The sequence below is a fragment of the Microtus pennsylvanicus genome, chromosome Y, assembly GCF_037038515.1.
Source record: "Microtus pennsylvanicus isolate mMicPen1 chromosome Y, mMicPen1.hap1, whole genome shotgun sequence".
Lineage (NCBI taxonomy): Eukaryota > Metazoa > Chordata > Mammalia > Rodentia > Cricetidae > Microtus > Microtus pennsylvanicus.
Genome location: NC_134602.1, coordinates 18,492,199 through 18,512,996, shown reverse-complemented (window position 1 = coordinate 18,512,996; position 20,798 = coordinate 18,492,199).

The window sequence follows — 20,798 nt, the reverse complement described above, 5'->3', positions numbered from 1 at the left end:
ATGACTGACTATCTTGAAAACCACCATGGAACTTTTGTTTGGCAAATGATCAAGTCAGGGTCAAAATCAGAAAACTAGATGGAGCTTCCAAGCTCCAGTGGAAGAGCAGATGGATGGAGAAAAAGAGCAAGGATGTCAGGAATATAAGGGCTTGGTCCACACTATGAGACACTGTGCCTGAACTAAGGGGATTTCAACTAATCCAGTGACCTGGGAATGAAAGAACATGGGATCAAACTGGAAGCTCTGAATGTGGCTGACAATTGGGGCAGACGGAGAAGCCAAAGATAATGGCGCTTGCAATTGTCTGCATATCATACACTGGCTTTTTGTGATCATATTTTTTGTGGATGCATACCTTGCTAAATCTGGATGGATGAAGGGTGGGCTTGGACTTCCCACAGCTCAAAGTACCCTGCCCTCTATTTGGACTGGTGTTTGAGTGGAGAGGTTTATTTGCGGAGCAAGAAGAATGTGGGAGGAGGAAGAGAAGTGGAAAGTTTGATAATTATTATTATGAAGTAATGGAAAAATCAATAGAAAATAACCAATGAGGACATTTTAGCTAGGAAAAAAAAAATTCATGTGAGTTGTTGACTCAGACCAAAAATTATTTTACAGAAAAAAAAAACACATAAAGGGGTTGAGTTACTTGGAAAATATGACTCAAGTAATTGGGAAGAAGATTGGGGTTTTTATTTTGGGTCTTCATGGGGCTGTATGAGCAGCATTTTAGGACCTGTATGCTGGATATTTCTGGGGGTTAGTAGGGAAGAAACCTGGCTAGGAGGAGTTTTATGACATAAGTAGAGCCTTGATGATGTCACAAAGCTTTGGTTGGGGGTGGCAACTCTGTTCCACATGAAGCACTAGTCTTCTGTGAAAGTGGGCTTACTATCTTCACGGTGGCTGAGGAGGTCAGTTCAGCTCTTGGGCTCCACAACTGTTCAACCGAATTTCCAGAAGTTGGAATCTAGAGAGCCAAGATATTTTCTTTTGGTAAATATGTTTATGAAGAAACTAGGACCTCTGTAGTCAAAGAAAGGTTTCTTTCAAATCTGCTCTGGGTCCAAAATTTATGTCGTTAACAGCTCCTATATTTGATAGCTGGGGGACGGTTAATGTCAGGTATTCTCCCCACTCTATCTTTGCTAAAAATGTCCAATTCCTCAGTCCACTTAAGTGGCAAAGATCCTCTTTGTCCATATGTGTTTTAAAAGATAATTATTTCTAATAGGTTCTGTTGCACAGATTAATGTTTCTTTCTTTTGGCAGTTTGACTCACAGTACTCACTTCTCTAATGAAGATACAGAATATCTTTATGTAATCAACCTGGATCTGGATCAGGAGACACAACAGAGAGAGCCAGTGGACTGGAGTGCCATGACCTTGGGCAGGTGGTTATAAATTAGCCAAATAAACTGTAGCTTGAGTGGTAAGGAGAGGAGTGGCTGTTCTTTGAATTCTTTGCCATCTGTTCAGATATTTCTTTCTCACTTTGGTATAGGCATAGCTTCCTCTCTCATTGATATAGTAAGTCAGGAAGTAGGTTTCTCAGTAGAGGTCAATTGCATTTTGCAGCAGGAATATGTCTCTGATACACATATACTGAGCTGTAGACAAGAGTTTGATAATTTTCCTATTAATTTCTTAAGAACATATTCCATTTAGGTATCCAAATCTATTCAGCCCTGCCTTTTTCACCTGCTCCAAAGTTATTCCTAAAAAGAGCCTTGACCTCACATCCTCACCTTCTTATCCTTGCAGGCACTTATGATGGAGGAAACCACTTTGTGTCTGATTTAAACTGAAGAGTTCTTCCTATGCAGAGATTGGCAGCTATGAAGCCCAAGCACAGAAACAGAGCCAAGAGACAGTGGAACAGGAGTGCTGTGGCCTATCTCAGAAAGTCTCCCGCCATGATGAAGATGCCTCTTAGTATGAGTTGCATGCCACATCTCCAGAGGAAGAATGGGCCATCGCTCCAGAAGCAAAAACTTAGTAAGCCTTTTGAGGCCATGGAGAATGTTGTTGGCCACAGAATTTCTCATGGCTGGAAGGAAGCCAATGAACCAGTCACCCATTGGAAAGCCATCATTCTAGATCAACTGCCAACATATCCCTCTCTCTATTTGTTGAAATATGATGGGATTGATTGTGTCTATGGCTTGGAGCTTCATAGTGATGAAAGAATTTTAAACCTGAAGATCCTGCCTAATAATGTGCCATTTCCTCAGGTGACAGACACTCATCTCTCAAACACCATAGTTGGCAGAGCAGTGAAACATACATTCATGGACACAAATGGCTATAAGTTTGACTGGAACGGGATGGTCCTAGAAGAGGTGCCAATCATGAAGACCTGGTTTTATGTTACCTACAAGAAAGATCCGGTCTTGTACATTTACCAACTCCTGGATGACTACCTGGAAGGCAACCTCCACATCATGCCAGACTCTAAGGAAGAGTGCAGTGGCGTGGTCCCCGATGAGGTGCAGACCATAACGACCTGTTTCTACATTGTCAACGAGAATGATCCGGTCCTGTACCTTTACCACCATCATGATGATTCCATTGAAGGCAACCTCCACATCATGCCTGAATGTCCTCCAGTAGAGGTGACTTTGGAATTAGGCAGGGATTCCTTGGAGGGCAAAAGAGTGCAGTACAACAAAAAAGATGGAACCCAAGAGATAGGTAAAATTATTTGCCAAGTTCCCAACAAACCTTCTGTGTATTTCATCAAGTTTGATAATGACTTACATATCTATGTCTATGATTTGGTGAAGATCTGTTAAAGTGAAATTCTCAAATTTTGAGGGGCAGACTTAATTCTCTCTTTGGGAATGTGTTTTTTCAGAAATACCTCAGGTCTTCTATGTATCCTGGTATCTTTTCCAATGGATTATTCTTTCTCAAAGAATAAAAATTTGTTAACATGTTGTGTTATTTGGTCAATGATGGATTGTGTTTGGTGGATGGGGCATCACAGAAATACATGCCTCAAAACAAAGCAGGATTTATGGTCTTTTCCCCTTGGAGAGTAAAAGACTGGGGATGCGTGGTGTGGTAAAGGACAAGATGGCTGTCAATGATGCAGTGGAGAGGGGACAAAAAGTTGTATGATCTCGGGGTGGTATGAAGCTTGAGGGAAAACCATGTCAAATGGAAAGATGGGACCGATATCAGCGTGAGGTATTGGGACTTAAGAGGATAAAGAGTAGATTAATCAGGAAGGGACACAAATGTATACTCAAAATCAGAGAAAATTAGGTTTCATTTGATGAATGGTTTAATTCGTACTGGCTGTAAGTCAAAGGATGTTTGATCTCCACTAGAGCATGTTGCTTAGTGAAAAGTGTCTCCGCTCAGTTGCTCTTCTCCAGTAAGTTGGACATCAAGCTACCTACTTAGTTTTGCCAGAATTCTGTCTGCCACCTACTTTGTCATGCCTGGGTTCGGTATGCCTTGAACTCTCATAGGTCTTATCCATGCCATCCAACCCTTGTCAGTTCATTTAAATAATTGCCCTGCCATATCTGGAAAACAATGTTCCCTTTCATTGATCATGTTCTGTAGTACTTGGGCTATAAAACTCATGAACACACTCACCCACACACAGGATAAACATGTACATATGATGCCCACTAGTGTGTGACATGCACACATATGATGAATGCACCGAACTCCATAATATCAGTAAAGTAGGGAATCCATGATGCTAGGTGGAGTCTGGCAAATACCCCACACACCCATCAAACCGCCAAATACCAGTATGGTACTGATGTCTGACTCCCATCCTGTAAGGAACCTGCCATCCTGTAACTGGGCTATTTTTGGTTCCTTCATCTTCACAAACTTGGTTAAAATGTTGTCAAACTGGGAGTTAGGGTCCAGCATGTAGATCAGCTGTCCCAGGTCAGGTGATTTGGCTACAATTTGGGTGAGAAATTGTACCAGGGAATTCTGGTACACCCTCTCCTCTTCTTCTCCCTGTCCTCATCATCACTCTTGTGGGTGGGCCTGGAGCACAAAGAAGGTAAAATGGAATAAGCCTCCTCCTTAGTGGAAAACCTTGTCAATCCTTAATTTGACCTGACTCTCTGAGGGAATGCAGCACATTTTTTCCTACTAGGTCTCCTCTTTCATTGGTTCACTCATTTTTCCAAGGAATGATTGAATTCATCCATTCTCCCCTGTCTCTCTCTCTTCTTTCTTCCCTTCTTCCATTTCCCCCTTGATTGTAGAAATTTGAGCAGCAGGGCTGCATCCCCATGGGGCCGCCTTGTAAGGTTATGCCCCGAAATAACAACACAAAACTATTCATTTAAACACTGCCTGCCCCATTCTTTTCAGCCTCTTAACCCATGTCTAATAATGTATGTTGCAGCACGAGGTGCGCTTAGAAGGAAAGATTTAGCATGTCTGACCTGGTGGCTGGCTGTATCGCCATCTGCCTCAGAGTGCAGAGCTACCATCTCTGCCCATGGGAGAGGTGCATGGCATCTCTAAGCTCAATTCCTATTCCTCCCAGCATTCTCTTATGTTTATTCCACCCACCTATGTTCTAACCTTTCAGGCCAAACAGTTTCTTTATTTAATTAACCAATGACCTATACTCCATCATTACTCCTATTTCTGTTTAAACAAGAACGGAATCTTTAACTTTAACATAGCAAAATTACATATAACAAAACAGTTATCAAGCAAGAATTACAGTTACAATATTTATATCTATTTTATCTTTTATCATAACAATGGAAAACTATAACTGTCTATCTATTCTTCAACTCCATCAGAGACTCCAGAATAATACAGTATTACCTAAGCAAACAAAAAGTAAGCCATTTTCAAACTCTAGAAATGACAGAGACATCCCGCTGCCTGGACAGTCACCCAAAGTTCCTCTGTACCGTTGGTGTTTCCATCCTCAGCCTACAGGCCCATAGTTTCCAGCAGACATTTCCATGAAGCAGGAAATTTCAAAGGCAGTCACTATCTGCTTGTCTTGAAGAATGTTTGCTGACCCTTTCCTGAATCAGGAACACGAAAAGATCATCTCGCCTTTAGGCAAGTTCAGTAGTCCTCTCTCTGAGTGTTTTCTGTGTACAGTTTATGCAACAATCCAGGCAAGAGCAGTTTCTTCCCCAAATGGCTATCAAACTCCAGAAGGATACTCTTTGATGCCCATCTTCTTCCTGAAGTAGATATGTGCTGCCAAGAGTAGAGTGTCTCACTCTCATGAAAAACCCTAAGGTACTAAAACATTAAATACCCTATTTTGTAGTCTAGAGAGATATGAATAATGCTTATCTAACTGAAATATATATATCTATGTAGCTAGAAAATCTAACTAACATGACTACAAACTTGACTATTATTAATGATTATCCATTAATAACCTATATACCTTATATTTTTAAATGAACTACACAATCACAATACCTTAATTAAGATCAAAAATGCATATACATATAACAAAATTGACCTAATATCTCTATCAGTAAAGCAAAATCTATACTAATGCAAATATTCATATCTATATCACATGCCGCTTTAAATGTAAAAGAACGTTTATAAGCCATATTTGGGAACGTGGGTGCAGTTTTTTCACTCCAAAATGCTTCATGCTGAATGGTAGCATCATTATTGATTTATCTCAGTTGGCAGTTGAGCGAAGCAATTTTTTAAAGGTGTTCACAGTAACCTTTAAGTAGGGCGTGGTCCATCCTACCATATTAGGATAGAGGCATCCACAGACTATCACCCTCTGTGAAAACAAAATAGAAACTCCTTTCCAAAGCATCATGTCCTTAGATCCAAATTTCAAAGTCAAGGCATTTTCAAAATATCTATGTTGGATTATTTCAGCAGCTTTTATAAAGAAACATCTTTTAGCAGCTATTGCTACTGCCTCAAAATTCAAATGATTCAAAAAGAGCATAATAGCATACAATATCAAAATTCGCTGTGAATTTTCCATCTTTGTGCGCTTCAATTTAACCTCTATTTTGTTTATTTTTCCTTTTTATTTTTTGCCTTTTGAGACAGTTTCTTTGTATCTTTGACCTGGAATAACTCTGTATACCTGTCTGTCCTTGAAGTCTCAGAGATCTGCCTCTCTCTGCCTTTCAGGCATTGGGATTAAAGGTGTATGCTACTACACATTGAACTCACAAAGATCTGTTTGTCTCTGCCTTCAAGGCACTGGGATTAAAGGCGTGTGCTACCTCACCTTGAAGGTACAGAGGTCAATCTCCCTCTGCCTCCCATGTGTTGGGTTTACAGGTGTGTACTACCACACCCAACAACTCTCTTCCTTTTTTTAACTTTAAGAACTTCAAATTTTAGCCTGCACATATTTTTAACACACTGTAAATCATTTAAAAATTTTCTTTGTCTTTGAAACTCTCTTTATTCTATTTCTCTCTCTGTTTTTCTGACCACATGAGTCTTTCATTTACCAAGCAATCTCAGTAGGACTAAAGCCATGGCTTTGCTGGCCAGATGTAGCCCATTCCTTAGTTTTCTGCCATTCCAACCTTGTGGCTGAGGTACCGAATAGAGCCGCATTCAGTGCCACAAGTCTACAGTGTTTCAAGGTCCTTGCCATCAAAGAGGCTGCAACAGACAACACTCAAGCCCCCTTTCTGTAGCTGGCCCTCCTTCCTCAAACAGTCAGAGTTTGCCCAGGCAGGATGGCCCAGAAAGCCGGCATTTTAAAACAACACAGTTTTTTTTTTCCTGCTACTGCTGAAAACATACAAGCATTCAGTTGGCTTTTATCAACACCATTTAAATGTTTTGTGGCATGACCTCTTAAGGGCTGCAGGGTTTTGCAGCTGAAGCTGAGTCAGCAAGCCTCTTTTAGATGAGAGCCCTTGCTTTCTTCTAGCAAGCAGAGCAGACCGAGAAATCGCTGCTACCAAGAAAACATGCTTTACTCTTTCCCAAGCTTTCTCAGGCTTTCAGTGGATTCAGTTGTCCACAAGGCTGCAAGCCATTCTGTAGTTATTTGAGCAGCGAGGCTGTGTCCCCAGCACCACGACCGCATGAAGGTTATGCCTGAAATAAATACACCAAAACTGTATTCTTTTAAACACTGCTGGCCCATTAGATTCAGCATTTTAACCCATTTCTAATAATCAGTGTAGTTTAACGAGGTGCACTTACCAGGAAAAATTCAGCATGTCTGACATGGTGGCTGGCTGCATCGACATCTGCCTCAGAGAGCAGAGCTATGGCATCTGTTGGGGAGAGGGGAGCATGGCTTCTCTGAGCACACTACCTCTTCCTCCCGGCATTCTCTTTTGTTTACTCCACCTACCTATGTTCTAACCTATCAGCTGAAGCGGATTCTTTCTTTAATTAATCAATAAACTTCTTCTGTCACTTTATCCTTTCAACAGCTTGCCCCTATAAATCTCCCATGTGTCTTCTGTTGTATAATCTTTCATTTGTAAAGAACTTGCATTCTCAGGGGAGGATTTTTCTGACATCTCTGTGGATGGAGATCATATGAGGAAGATCAGATGAGCAACCATGACAACTCTAATGCTGTAGAGTTAGGTGGACCAGAGATTGATGGCTGACATTCCTGTGCTATGCATCAGATGCCCTTGAACTCTGGCCCTGTTGACAGACAGGCAGACATCATGTTGGTCACACATACTTAACTCATTCAGGTTCACAGATACTGTAAATGGAGTTTTAATTCTTCTCCTAAACTAATAAAAAAACCAAGATTAGGAGAAGAGAAGAGCCTGAAGTAAGGCCTCAAAATGGGTCATTTTGCAAAGGAAAGGTTACCTGCCTCCATGTATGCTGTCTCCCTTTCTTAGTCAAATCCATCCTTCCAGTGTCTAGCTGACAGCTAACCATAGGATTGAACCCAACTGCCTTTGATTTCTGAAATAAGTGCTGTCCTCTTAAGGTTTCATAACAGCACAGGACGGTTTGTAAGACTGTCCCAGCAACAATTTAAAGCAATTCTAGGACACCAAAGATGCAGCAAACTTGGTTAATTGGTAATATAGATCGTTCTGATGGGACAAAATAATTTAGAATTAAAAAAAAAGCAGATTGGTGTAGTCACGATGAATTTATGTGATATGGCACACACAGGCTTCTGGTTCTGAATACTTCATGCTCGGTGGGTTTTGGAGATTGTCGTGACCCTGAAACTAGCTGGAGTCTTTGGGGCCTTGAAAGGACAAGACTTAATATTTCAGGACATCCTTGTACTTGGTCCCCACTGTTTACTGATTTCCTTACAGAGAATGAGCAGCCATCTACTCCTGCTGCCATGCCTTCCCCACATGAACAGAGAGAAGACCCTATACACACAGGTCTCTTGTATCACATGTGAAGGCATAAGTCACAAACAAACTCCCACAGCAGTTTAGAATTGTGATTAATAGAATGATTAGTTCTTGAAAGGGGAAAAACTTAGAGATCACAATCCCTTACAAAAGCCCTCTGCAGGATCAGAAAAGGAGCCTAGTAGCCGGAAGGGAAGCTCAAGCAAGAGATCAAGCTGAAGGTAGAAGTTGCTTTTTAAAAGAGAGAGAGACCACAACTCAATGGGCTGGTATCTCAGTGGCTATTCAGGAAACATCACAGAGAAAGGATCTGCTTCATGCATGAGAGTCACCGATGATTTCCCTTTAAGAAAAAAACCCATCAAAACTCCCAATAACATCATCAGCATTCAACAACATGTCTATGATTTCTTTGCCTTGCCTTTGATTGTGCAGTAAATGATGCTGATAGTTAATCTGTGCAATTAATGCAAATTTCCTTGTAACTGACTAGACAGAATTGACAGGTTATCTTAAGCACAGCAGGGAGTCACTCTACGATGGAACTGGTTCATCATCACCTGTGTGACAGTGACATAATTGAGATCTTTCATTTGTCTATAAATCTCATTATGTTCAACATGATATGTTGTCATACAGATTTCTTAGGGTTTTGTCCCACTGGTGGTTTCCTTGGTATGCTTACATAATTTTTGCCAGATCCAATCAGTTTTGCCATGCACTCTCAGCTCCACGTCATTGTGTTCCCCTTATGTTCCAGTCCAGGCATTTTAGACCTCTTGTAACTGTTGTAAGAGTATCTCATGTTCCACCTAAATGATTTAGGGTTTCATTTAGGCTGGGTTTTATCTTCCATCACTGAGTTCATTGACTTTCCTTGGGCGTAATTCCTGGGACACTGAGCCTAACTCCTGGGGGATTCCTCCAGTTATTTCTCCTTTCTTAGATAGTTTACACTCTCACTATTACTGTGAGAGTGTTTCTGTAGCAAATATTCTTCTCAAGATGAGAAGAAACTTCAATGTTACAATCCATTTGTTATTGTGATTTAAATACACACACACAAACACACACAAGTTAATGCACATACACTGATGATATCTCAATTTATGGGGCCATTCTGGGGATGTCAAGATCAATATCTCTCGAGTGGTTCTCAGAAGGCCATAGGGTGACCCTCTCTAGGTACTTAAGCAGGGAGGAGAAGTTGACCGCACTGTGACATGTCCCTAGGAACTATGTGTGCCTTGTCCCATAGTCAGACTGATGACTGACTATCTTGAAAACCACCATGGAACTTTTGTTTGGCAAATGATCAAGTCAGGGTCAAAATCAGAAAACTAGATGGAGCTTCCAAGCTCCAGTGGAAGAGCAGATGGATGGAGAAAAAGAGCAAGGATGTCAGGAATATAAGGGCTTGGTCCACACTATGAGACACTGTGCCTGAACTAAGGGGATTTCAACTAATCCAGTGACCTGGGAATGAAAGAACATGGGATCAAACTGGAAGCTCTGAATGTGGCTGACAATTGGGGCAGACGGAGAAGCCAAAGATAATGGCGCTTGCAATTGTCTGCATATCATACACTGGCTTTTTGTGATCATATTTTTTGTGGATGCATACCTTGCTAAATCTGGATGGATGAAGGGTGGGCTTGGACTTCCCACAGCTCAAAGTACCCTGCCCTCTATTTGGACTGGTGTTTGAGTGGAGAGGTTTATTTGCGGAGCAAGAAGAATGTGGGAGGAGGAAGAGAAGTGGAAAGTTTGATAATTATTATTATGAAGTAATGGAAAAATCAATAGAAAATAACCAATGAGGACATTTTAGCTAGGAAAAAAAAATTCATGTGAGTTGTTGACTCAGACCAAAAATTATTTTACAGAAAAAAAAAACACATAAAGGGGTTGAGTTACTTGGAAAATATGACTCAAGTAATTGGGAAGAAGATTGGGGTTTTTATTTTGGGTCTTCATGGGGCTGTATGAGCAGCATTTTAGGACCTGTATGCTGGATATTTCTGGGGGTTAGTAGGGAAGAAACCTGGCTAGGAGGAGTTTTATGACATAAGTAGAGCCTTGATGATGTCACAAAGCTTTGGTTGGGGGTGGCAACTCTGTTCCACATGAAGCACTAGTCTTCTGTGAAAGTGGGCTTACTATCTTCACGGTGGCTGAGGAGGTCAGTTCAGCTCTTGGGCTCCACAACTGTTCAACCGAATTTCCAGAAGTTGGAATCTAGAGAGCCAAGATATTTTCTTTTGGTAAATATGTTTATGAAGATACTAGGACCTCTGTAGTCAAAGAAAGGTTTCTTTCAAATCTGCTCTCGGTCCAAAATTTATGTCGTTAACAGCTCCTATATTTGATAGCTGGGGGACGGTTAATGTCAGGTATTCTCCCCACTCTATCTTTGCTAAAAATGTCCAATTCCTCAGTCCACTTAAATGGCAAAGATCCTCTTTGTCCATATGTGTTTTAAAAGATAATTATTTCTAATAGGTTCTGTTGCACAGATTAATGTTTCTTTCTTTTGGCAGTTTGACTCACAGTACTCACTTCTCTAATGAAGATACAGAATATCTTTATGTAATCAACCTGGATCTGGATCAGGAGACACAACAGAGAGAGCCAGTGGACTGGAGTGCCATGACCTTGGGCAGGTGGTTATAAATTAGCCAAATAAACTGTAGCTTGAGTGGTAAGGAGAGGAGTGGCTGTTCTTTGAATTCTTTGCCATCTGTTCAGATATTTCTTTCTCACTTTGGTATAGGCATAGCTTCCTCTCTCATTGATATAGTAAGTCAGGAAGTAGGTTTCTCAGTAGAGGTCAATTGCATTTTGCAGCAGGAATATGTCTCTGATACACATATACTGAGCTGTAGACAAGAGTTTGATAATTTTCCTATTCATTTCTTAAGAACATATTCCATTTAGGTATCCAAATCTATTCAGCCCTGCCTTTTTCACCTGCTCCAAAGTTATTCCTAAAAAGAGCCTTGACCTCACATCCTCACCTTCTTATCCTTGCAGGCACTTATGATGGAGGAAACCACTTTGTGTCTGATTTAAACTGAAGAGTTCTTCCTATGCAGAGATTGGCAGCTATGAAGCCCAAGCACAGAAACAGAGCCAAGAGACAGTGGAACAGGAGTGCTGTGGCCTATCTCAGAAAGTCTCCCGCCATGATGAAGATGCCTCTTAGTATGAGTTGCATGCCACATCTCCAGAGGAAGAATGGGCCATCGCTCCAGAAGCAAAAACTTAGTAAGCCTTTTGAGGCCATGGAGAATGTTGTTGGCCACAGAATTTCTCATGGCTGGAAGGAAGCCAATGAACCAGTCACCCATTGGAAAGCCATCATTCTAGATCAACTGCCAACATATCCCTCTCTCTATTTGTTGAAATATGATGGGATTGATTGTGTCTATGGCTTGGAGCTTCATAGTGATGAAAGAATTTTAAACCTGAAGATCCTGCCTAATAATGTGCCATTTCCTCAGGTGACAGACACTCATCTCTCAAACACCATAGTTGGCAGAGCAGTGAAACATACATTCATGGACACAAATGGCTCTAAGAATGACTGGAACGGGATGGTCCTAGAAGAGGTGCCAATCATGAAGACCTGGTTTTATGTTACCTACAAGAAAGATCCGGTCTTGTACATTTACCAACTCCTGGATGACTACCTGGAAGGCAACCTCCACATCATGCCAGGCTCTAAGGAAGAGTGCAGTGGCGTGGTCCCCGATGAGGTGCAGACCATAACGACCTGTTTCTACATTGTCAACGAGAATGATCCGGTCCTGTACCTTTACCACCATCATGATGATTCCATTGAAGGCAACCTCCACATCACGCCTGAATGTCCTGCAGTAGAGGTGACTTTGGAATTAGGCAGGGATTCCTTGGAGGGCAAAAGAGTGCAGTACAACAAAAAAGATGGAACCCAAGAGATAGGTAAAATTATTTGCCAAGTTCCCAACAAACCTTCTGTGTATTTCATCAAGTTTGATAATGACTTACATATCTATGTCTATGATTTGGTGAAGATCTGTTAAAGTGAAATTCTCAAATTTTGAGGGGCAGACTTAATTCTCTCTTTGGGAATGTGTTTTTTCAGAAATACCTCAGGTCTTCTATGTATCCTGGTATCTTTTCCAATGGATTATTCTTTCTCAAAGAATAAAAATTTGTTAACATGTTGTGTTATTTGGTCAATGATGGATTGTGTTTGGTGGATGGGGCATCACAGAAATACATGCCTCAAAACAAAGCAGGATTTATGGTCTTTTCCCCTTGGAGAGTAAAAGACTGGGGATGCGTGGTGTGGTAAAGGACAAGATGGCTGTCAATGATGCAGTGGAGAGGGGACAAAAAGTTGTATGATCTCGGGGTGGTATGAAGCTTGAGGGAAAACCATGTCAAATGGAAAGATGGGACCGATATCAGCGTGAGGTATTGGGACTTAAGAGGATAAAGAGTAGATTAATCAGGAAGGGACACAAATGTATACTCAAAATCAGAGAAAATTAGGTTTCATTTGATGAATGGTTTAATTCGTACTGGCTGTAAGTCAAAGGATGTTTGATCTCCACTAGAGCATGTTGCTTAGTGAAAAGTGTCTCCGCTCAGTTGCTCTTCTCCAGTAAGTTGGACATCAAGCTACCTACTTAGTTTTGCCAGAATTCTGTCTGCCACCTACTTTGTCATGCCTGGGTTCGGTATGCCTTGAACTCTCATAGGTCTTATCCATGCCATCCAACCCTTGTCAGTTCATTTAAATAATTGCCCTGCCATATCTGGAAAACAATGTTCCCTTTCATTGATCATGTTCTGTAGTACTTGGGCTATAAAACTCATGAACACACTCACCCACACACAGGATAAACATGTACATATGATGCCCACTAGTGTGTGACATGCACACATATGATGAATGCATCGAACTCCATAATATCAGTAAAGTAGGGAATCCATGATGCTAGGTGGAGTCTGGCAAATACCCCACACACCCATCAAACCGCCAAATACCAGTATGGTACTGATGTCTGACTCCCATCCTGTAAGGAACCTGCCATCCTGTAACTGGGCTATTTTTGGTTCCTTCATCTTCACAAACTTGGTTAAAATGTTGTCAAACTGGGAGTTAGGGTCCAGCATGTAGATCAGCTGTCCCAGGTCAGGTGATTTGGCTACAATTTGGGTGAGAAATTGTACCAGGGAATTCTGGTACACCCTCTCCTCTTCTTCTCCCTGTCCTCATCATCACTCTTGTGGGTGGGCCTGGAGCACAAAGAAGGTAAAATGGAATAAGCCTCCTCCTTAGTGGAATACCTTGTCAATCCTTAATTTGACCTGACTCTCTGAGGGAATGCAGCACATTTTTTCCTACTAGGTCTCCTCTTTCATTGGTTCACTCATTTTTCCAAGGAATGATTGAATTCATACATTCTTCCTTGTCTCTCTCTCTTCTTTCTTCCCTTCGTCCATTTCCCCCTTGATTGTAGAAATTTGAGCAGCAGGGCTGCATCCCCATGGGGCCGCCTTGTAAGGTTATGCCCCGAAATAACAACACAAAACTATTCATTTAAACACTGCCTGCCCCATTCTTTTCAGCCTCTTAACCCATGTCTAATAATGTATGCTGCAGCACGAGGTGCGCTTAGAAGGAAAGATTTAGCATGTCTGACCTGGTGGCTGGCTGTATCGCCATCTGCCTCAGAGTGCAGAGCTACCATCTCTGCCCATGGGACAGGTGCATGGCATCTCTAAGCTCAATTCCTATTCCTCCCAGCATTCTCTTATGTTTATTCCACCCACCTATGTTCTAACCTTTCAGGCCAAACAGTTTCTTTATTTAATTAACCAATGACCTATACTCCATCATTACTCCTATTTCTGTTTAAACAAGAACGGAATCTTTAACTTTAACATAGCAAAATTACATATAACAAAACAGTTATCAAGCAAGAATTACAGTTACAATATTTATATCTATTTTATCTTTTATCATAACAATGGAAAACTATAACTGTCTATCTATTCTTCAACTCCATCAGAGACTCCAGAATAATACAGTATTACCTAAGCAAACAAAAAGTAAGCCATTTTCAAACTCTAGAAATGACAGAGACATCTCGCTGCCTGGACAGTCACCCAAAGTTCCTCTGTACCGTTGGTGTTTCCATCCTCAGCCTACAGGCCCATAGTTTCCAGCAGACATTTCCATGAAGCAGGAAATTTCAAAGGCAGTCACTATCTGCTTGTCTTGAAGAATGTTTTGCTGACCCTTTCCTGAATCAGGAACATGAAAAGATCATCTCACCTTTAGGCAAGTTCAGTAGTCCTCTCTCTGAGTGTTTTCTGTGTACAGTTTATGCAACAATCCAGGCAAGAGCAGTTTCTTCCCCAAATGGCTATCAAACTCCAGAAGGATACTCTTTGATGCCCATCTTCTTCCTGAAGTAGATATGTGCTGCCAAGAGTAGAGTGTCTCACTCTCATGAAAAACCCTAAGGTACTAAAACATTAAATACCCTATTTTGTAGTCTAGAGAGATATGAATAATGCTTATCTAACTGAAATATATATATCTATGTAGCTAGAAAATCTAACTAACATGACTACAAACTTGACTATTATTAATGATTATCCATTAATAACCTATATACCTTATATTTTTAAATGAACTACACAATCACAATACCTTAATTAAGATCAAAAATGCATATACATATAACAAAATTGACCTAATATCTCTATCAGTAAAGCAAAATCTATACTAATGCAAATATTCATATCTATATCACATGCCGCTTTAAATGTAAAAGAACGTTTATAAGCCATATTTGGGAACGTGGGTGCAGTTTTTTCACTCCAAAATGCTTCATGCTGAATGGTAGCATCATTATTGATTTATCTCAGTTGGCAGTTGAGCGAAGCAATTTTTTAAAGGTGTTCACAGTAACCTTTAAGTAGGGCGTGGTCCATCCTACCATATTAGGATAGAGGCATCCACAGACTATCACCCTCTGTGAAAACAAAATAGAAACTCCTTTCCAAAGCATCATGTCCTTAGATCCAAATTTCAAAGTCAAGGCATTTTCAAAATATCTATGTTGGATTATTTCAGCAGCTTTTATAAAGAAACATCTTTTAGCAGCTATTGCTACTGCCTCAAAATTCAAATGATTCAAAAAGAGCATAATAGCATACAATATCAAAATTCGCTGTGAATTTTCCATCTTTGTGCGCTTCAATTTAACCTCTATTTTGTTTATTTTTCCTTTTTATTTTTTGCCTTTTGAGACAGTTTCTTTGTATCTTTGACCTGGAATAACTCTGTATACTTGTCTGTCCTTGAAGTCTCAGAGATCTGCCTCTCTCTGCCTTTCAGGCATTGGGATTAAAGGTGTATGCTACTACACATTGAACTCACAAAGATCTGTTTGTCTCTGCCTTCAAGGCACTGGGATTAAAGGCGTGTGCTACCTCACCTTGAAGGTACAGAGGTCAATCTCCCTCTGCCTCCCATGTGTTGGGTTTACAGGTGTGTACTACCACACCCAACAACTCTCTTCCTTTTTTTAACTTTAAGAACTTCAAATTTTAGCCTGCACATATTTTTAACACACTGTAAATCATTTAAAAATTTTCTTTGTCTTTGAAACTCTCTTTATTCTATTTCTCTCTCTGTTTTTCTGACCACATGAGTCTTTCATTTACCAAGCAATCTCAGTAGGACTAAAGCCATGGCTTTGCTGGCCAGATGTAGCCCATTCCTTAGTTTTCTGCCATTCCAACCTTGTGGCTGAGGTACCGAATAGAGCCGCATTCAGTGCCACAAGTCTACAGTGTTTCAAGGTCCTTGCCATCAAAGAGGCTGCAACAGACAACACTCAAGCCCCCTTTCTGTAGCTGGCCCTCCTTCCTCAAACAGTCAGAGTTTGCCCAGGCAGGATGGCCCAGAAAGCCGGCATTTTAAAACAACACAGTTTTTTTTTTCCTGCTACTGCTGAAAACATACAAGCATTCAGTTGGCTTTTATCAACACCATTTAAATGTTTTGTGGCATGACCTCTTAAGGGCTGCAGGGTTTTGCAGCTGAAGCTGAGTCAGCAAGCCTCTTTTAGATGAGAGCCCTTGCTTTCTTCTAGCAAGCAGAGCAGACCGAGAAATCGCTGCTACCAAGAAAACATGCTTTACTCTTTCCCAAGCTTTCTCAGGCTTTCAGTGGATTCAGTTGTCCACAAGGCTGCAAGCCATTCTGTAGTTATTTGAGCAGCGAGGCTGTGTCCCCAGCACCACGGCCGCATGAAGGTTATGCCTGAAATAAATACACCAAAACTGTATTCTTTTAAACACTGCTGGCCCATTAGATTCAGCATTTTAACCCATTTCTAATAATCAGTGTAGTTTAACGAGGTGCACTTACCAGGAAAAATTCAGCATGTCTGACATGGTGGCTGGCTGCATCGACATCTGCCTCAGAGAGCAGAGCTATGGCATCTGTTGGGGAGAGGGGAGCATGGCTTCTCTGAGCACACTACCTCTTCCTCCCGGCATTCTCTTTTGTTTACTCCACCTACCTATGTTCTAACCTATCAGCTGAAGCAGATTCTTTCTTTAATTAATCAATAAACTTCTTCTGTCACTTTATCCTTTCAACAGCTTGCCCCTATAAATCTCCCATGTGTCTTCTGTTGTATAATCTTTCATTTGTAAAGAACTTGCATTCTCAGGGGAGGATTTTTCTGACATCTCTGTGGATGGAGATCATATGAGGAAGATCAGATGAGCAACCATGACAACTCTAATGCTGTAGAGTTAGGTGGACCAGAGATTGATGGCTGACATTCCTGTGCTATGCATCAGATGCCCTTGAACTCTGGCCCTGTTGACAGACAGGCAGACATCATGTTGGTCACACATACTTAACTCATTCAGGTTCACAGATACTGTAAATGGAGTTTTAATTCTTCTCCTAAACTAATAAAAAAACCAAGATTAGGAGAAGAGAAGAGCCTGAAGTAAGGCCTCAAAATGGGTCATTTTGCAAAGGAAAGGTTACCTGCCTCCATGTATGCTGTCTCCCTTTCTTAGTCAAATCCATCCTTCCAGTGTCTAGCTGACAGCTAACCATAGGATTGAACCCAACTGCCTTTGATTTCTGAAATAAGTGCTGTCCTCTTAAGGTTTCATAACAGCACAGGACGGTTTGTAAGACTGTCCCAGCAACAATTTAAAGCAATTCTAGGACACCAAAGATGCAGCAAACTTGGTTAATTGGTAATATAGATCGTTCTGATGGGACAAAATAATTTAGAATTAAAAAAAAAGCAGATTGGTGTAGTCACGATGAATTTATGTGATATGGCACACACAGGCTTCTGGTTCTGAATACTTCATGCTCGGTGGGTTTTGGAGATTGTCGTGACCCTGAAACTAGCTGGAGTCTTTGGGGCCTTGAAAGGACAAGACTTAATATTTCAGGACATCCTTGTACTTGGTCCCCACTGTTTACTGATTTCCTTACAGAGAATGAGCAGCCATCTACTCCTGCTGCCATGCCTTCCCCACATGAACAGAGAGAAGACCCTATACACACAGGTCTCTTGTATCACATGTGAAGGCATAAGTCACAAACAAACTCCCACAGCAGTTTAGAATTGTGATTAATAGAATGATTAGTTCTTGAAAGGGGAAAAACTTAGAGATCACAATCCCTTACAAAAGCCCTCTGCAGGATCAGAAAAGGAGCCTAGTAGCCGGAAGGGAAGCTCAAGCAAGAGATCAAGCTGAAGGTAGAAGTTGCTTTTTAAAAGAGAGAGAGACCACAACTCAATGGGCTGGTATCTCAGTGGCTATTCAGGAAACATCACAGAGAAAGGATCTGCTTCATGCATGAGAGTCACCGATGATTTCCCTTTAAGAAAAAAACCCATCAAAACTCCCAATAACATCATCAGCATTCAACAACATGTCTATGATTTCTTTGCCTTGCCTTTGATTGTGCAGTAAATGATGCTGATAGTTAATCTGTGCAATTAATGCAAATTTCCTTGTAACTGACTAGACAGAATTGACAGGTTATCTTAAGCACAGCAGGGAGTCACTCTACGATGGAACTGGTTCATCATCACCTGTGTGACAGTGACATAATTGAGATCTTTCATTTGTCTATAAATCTCATTATGTTCAACATGATATGTTGTCATACAGATTTCTTAGGGTTTTGTCCCACTGGTGGTTTCCTTGGTATGCTTACATAATTTTTGCCAGATCCAATCAGTTTTGCCATGCACTCTCAGCTCCACGTCATTGTGTTCCCCTTATGTTCCAGTCCAGGCATTTTAGACCTCTTGTAACTGTTGTAAGAGTATCTCATGTTCCACCTAAATGATTTAGGGTTTTATTTAGGCTGGGTTTTATCTTCCATCACTGAGTTCATTGACTTTCCTTGGGCGTAATTCCTGGGACACTGAGCCTAACTCCTGGGGGATTCCTCCAGTTATTTCTCCTTTCTTAGATAGTTTACACTCTCACTATTACTGTGAGAGTGTTTCTGTAGCAAATATTCTTCTCAAGATGAGAAGAAACTTCAATGTTACAATCCATTTGTTATTGTGATTTAAATACACACACACAAACACACACAAGTTAATGCACATACACTGATGATATCTCAATTTATGGGGCCATTCTGGGGATGTCAAGATCAATATCTCTCGAGTGGTTCTCAGAAGGCCATAGGGTGACCCTCTCTAGGTACTTAAGCAGGGAGGAGAAGTTGACCGCACTGTGACATGTCCCTAGGAACTATGTGTGCCTTGTCCCATAGTCAGACTGATGACTGACTATCTTGAAAACCACCATGGAACTTTTGTTTGGCAAATGATCAAGTCAGGGTCAAAATCAGAAAACTAGATGGAGCTTCCAAGCTCCAGTGGAAGAGCAGATGGATGGAGAAAAAGAGCAAGGATGTCAGGAATATAAGGGCTTGGTCCACACTATGAGACACTGTGCCTGAACTAAGGGGATTTCAACTAATCCAGTGACCTGGGAATGAAAGAACATGGGATCAAACTGGAAGCTCTGAATGTGGCTGACAATTGGGGCAGACGGAGAAGCCAAAGATAATGGCGCTTGCAATTGTCTGCATATCATACACTGGCTTTTTGTGATCATATTTTTTGTGGATGCATACCTTGCTAAATCTGGATGGATGAAGGGTGGGCTTGGACTTCCCACAGCTCAAAGTACCCTGCCCTCTATTTGGACTGGTGTTTGAGTGGAGAGGTTTATTTGCGGAGCAAGAAGAATGTGGGAGGAGGAAGAGAAGTGGAAAGTTTGATAATTATTATTATGAAGTAATGGAAAAATCAATAGAAAATAACCAATGAGGACATTTTAGCTAGGAAAAAAAAATTCATGTGAGTTGTTGACTCAGACCAAAAATTATTTTACAGAAAAAAAAAAACACATAAAGGGGTTGAGTTACTTGGAAAATATGACTCAAGTAATTGGGAAGAAGATTGGGGTTTTTATTTTGGGTCTTCATGGGGCTGTATGAGCAGCATTTTAGGACCTGTATGCTGGATATTTCTGGGGGTTAGTAGGGAAGAAACCTGGCTAGGAGGAGTTTTATGACATAAGTAGAGCCTTGATGATGTCACAAAGCTTTGGTTGGGGGTGGCAACTCTGTTCCACATGAAGCACTAGTCTTCTGTGAAAGTGGGCTTACTATCTTCACGGTGGCTGAGGAGGTCAGTTCAGCTCTTGGGCTCCACAACTGTTCAACCGAATTTCCAGAAGTTGGAATCTAGAGAGCCAAGATATTTTCTTTTGGTAAATATGTTTATGAAGAAACTAGGACCTCTGTAGTCAAAGAAAGGTTTCTTTCAAATCTGCTCTGGGTCCAAAATTTATGTCGTTAACAGCTCCTATATTTGATAGCTGGGGGACGGTTAATGTCAGGTATTCTCCCCACTCTATCTTTGCTAAAAATGTCCAATTCCTCAGTCCACTTAAATGGCAAAGATCCTCTTTGTCCATATGTGTTTTAAAAGATAATTATTTCTAATAGGTTCTGTTGCACAGATTAATGTTTCTTTCTTTTGGCAGTTTGACTCACAGTACTCACTTCTCTAATGAAGATACAGAATATCTTTATGTAATCAACCTGGATCTGGATCAGGAGACACAACAGAGAGAGCCAGTGGACTGGAGTGCCATGACCTTGGGCAGGTGGTTATAAATTAGCCAAATAAACTGTAGCTTGAGTGGTAAGGAGAGGAGTGGCTGTTCTTTGAATTCTTTGCCATCTGTTCAGATATTTCTTTCTCACTTTGGTATAGGCATAGCTTCCTCTCTCATTGATATAGTAAGTCAGGAAGTAGGTTTCTCAGTAGAGGTCAATTGCATTTTGCAGCAGGAATATGTCTCTGATACACATATACTGAGCTGTAGAC